Source organism: Nomascus leucogenys, chromosome 16 (assembly GCF_006542625.1).
Source record: "Nomascus leucogenys isolate Asia chromosome 16, Asia_NLE_v1, whole genome shotgun sequence".
Lineage (NCBI taxonomy): Eukaryota > Metazoa > Chordata > Mammalia > Primates > Hylobatidae > Nomascus > Nomascus leucogenys.
Window position 1 is genome coordinate 37,099,993 of NC_044396.1, and position 2,965 is coordinate 37,102,957.

General features: G+C 42.2%; 1 pseudogene; it reads right to left on the reverse strand.

Moving 5' to 3' along the window:
* Window positions 1-326: 326 nt before the first annotated feature.
* Window positions 327-426, reverse strand: LOC115830711 (annotated as a pseudogene).
* Window positions 427-2,965: the final 2,539 nt, after the last annotated feature.

Here is a 2,965-nt window from a genome sequence, read left to right on the forward strand (position 1 = left end):
AGGTGCACCCAGACAAGTCCAGAGCTGACCACCTGCCTGTGACTGGGCCAATTTCCCTGAACAAGTCTTAGCATCAGTACTTGATGAGCTCCAAGCCTCCTGTTTGTTTATAAAATAAAGCTCCTCTTGCTCATTTTGCCTTTGGGTGGAAGCATAAAACGTTCTTTAAAATAAAGGAAAGAAATTTAAGAATAATTCAAAATTGCATTTTAAGGATTTCATGGTAGAAAGTCAAATAGAATACTATTAGTGATGAGATGGCAATAATGAAAAATATTTAATAATGTCTGTTGTAATTTAAATGTTGTTTTATTATTTTTTTTTATTTTAATATGGAGCTCTTCATGAATTTGTGTGTCATCCTTGCACAGAAGCCACGCTGACCTCTCCAGCATTCCAATTTTAGTGTATGTGCTGCTGAAGCAAGCATGTAACTTGAAGTTTATTTTCAAACTTCGGAGTTGCATGTATTGACAGTCATGTTGTTCCACCCTCAAATGGATTTTTACTTCTTTTTTTTTTTTTGGAGACAGAGTCTCACTCTGTCGCCTAGGCTGGAGTGCAGTGGTGCGAGCTTGGCTCACTGCAACCTCCACCTCCCAGGTTCAAGCGATTCTAGTGCCTCAGCCTCCCGAGTAGCCAGGATTACAGGTGTGCATCACCATGCCTGGCTAACTTTTTGTATTTTTAGTAGAGATGGGGTTTCATCATGTTGACCAGGCTCATCTCAAACTCCTGACTTCAAGTGATCTGCCCACCTTGGCCTCCGAAAGTGCTGGGATTATAAGTGTGAGCCACCGCTCCTGGCCCTGATTTTTTTTTTTACTTCTATTTCACAGTGACATGATTTGGTGGATTTGAAGAAGTGATCCCTGTACTGGTGTGTTTTTCATTTCATCACTAACTTTAATTTTTAATTTTTAAAAAAGCCTCTTGGAATAGGTAACTTGCTTAGAAACACATCAGAGAACTTAAATGGTAGAAGAATAAGAGTGGTGAGGAAAAGAAAAAGGCTGTTTTTCAAATACAGTCGGGCTTTAAGGCAGTCTGTGCTCTTGGAAGAAGTTTTGTAAGAGGAAGTGATGTAAGTCAAATCTAATCTTCCCATCCAAACAATGCTATGACTATAGGGTTATTTTACTAAACAAAGACTTAATGCCTAGTTTTTTTTTTTTTTTTTTTTTGAGACAGTGTCTCGCTTTGTCACCCAGGCTGGAGTGCAGTGGCGCGATCTCGGCTCACTGCAAGCTCTGCCTCCCGGGTTCACGCCATTCTCCTGCCTCAGCCTCCTGAGTAGTTGGGAGGACAGGCACCCGCCACCATGCTTGGCTAATTTTTTGTGTTTTTATTAGAGACGGGGTTTCACCGTGTTAGCCAGGATGGTCTCGATCTCCTGACCTTGTGATCTGCCCACCTTGGCCTCCCAAAGTGCTGGGATTACAGGCGTGAGCCACCGTGCCTGGCCATGCCTAGTTTTTAAAGGAATACTTTAAATACCCCTTTGGTTCAACTGCAAGTGTATGGTGTGGCACTTCTGAGGCACATGCAAATTGGTGAAGGAGGGCAGCTGGTTGCACATTATTTATTACTTGATTTATGCAAGAGAACCACTGAAATGGGGGCAGATAAGGTTGGAAGATCCTTGAGAAGGTCTGTTTTCAATCTACGAACTTTAGAAAACCTCAGGTGCAGTTGACGAATGGTCTAGCCAAGGAGTGGACCATGTGGCCCGAAGGAAGAGTACTGAGGCTCCATGATGCCTGGGCTGCTCAATGGTGGGCAGAGCTGAGAATGAACCATTGGAGAGGGGTGACATCAGCAGGATGGAGGACCAGCGCTCCCCCTGCGTATCTGCCCACAGCAGCCACCCACAGTCAAAAGTGCCTCTGTGGGAATTTTGGGATCTAGATGGGAGTTGCAAAACCCCAGTGGAGTCCAAGATTGAGCAAAGCCATTTTAGGAAGACAGAACCAGGTGGCAGCTTGCTGATGATGGTCCCAGCCACACAGCTGGGAATAGTCCTGTCCCCCTGTAAACTTGCCTTGATCCTGCAACCAGCACTATCTGCCAAGCCAGGGATGTGGGAAGAGCCATGCCCACCTATACTTCCAGTAGCAGGCCCACCCAGCTCAGTCCAGGGTGTGGATGGTGAAGCAGCCAGTGAAGCAGTTCCATCTCCTATCAGCTGGGGTCTGGGAGCAGCACTGTCTACCAAGGGACCTGGTGGGAGACACATTCACCTGAACAATGGAAATACAACACACCAAAACTTGCAGGATACAGCAGAAGCAGTTCTAAGAGGGAAGTTTATAGTGATAAATGCCTGCACGAATAAAAAAGAAAGATCTCAATTAAACAACTTAACTTTATACCTCAAAAAATTAGAAAAAGAAGGATTAACTAAACCCAAACTTAGAAGGAGGATAGTAATAAAGACTAAAGCAGAAGTAAATGAAATAGAGATAAGAAAGACAACTGAAAACCTGTGTAACAAACCTGCACATCCTGCACATGTACCCCTGAACTTAAAAGTTAAAAAAAGATCAACAAAACTAAGAGTTAATGTTTCTTGAAAGGATCAACTAAATTGACAGACCTTTAGCTAGACTAAGAGAAAAAAGAGAGATGACTCAAATAAAAAAAGAGAGAGGGCTCAAATAAAATAATAAATTAAAGAGAAGACATTACAGTTGATACTATAGAAATACAAAGGATTATGAGACACTACGATAAACAATTATACTCCAGCAAATGGAGAAGCCCAGAAGAAATGGATAAATTCCTAGAAACAGACAAGCTACCAAGATTGAATCAGGAAGAAATAGAGAATCTGAACAAACCTATAACTAGTAAGGAGATTGAATTAGTAATCAAAAAACCTTTCAACCAAGAAAAGCTCAGGACTAGATGGCATCACTGGTGAATTCTACCAAACATTTAAAGAAGAACTAATACCAATTCCCAA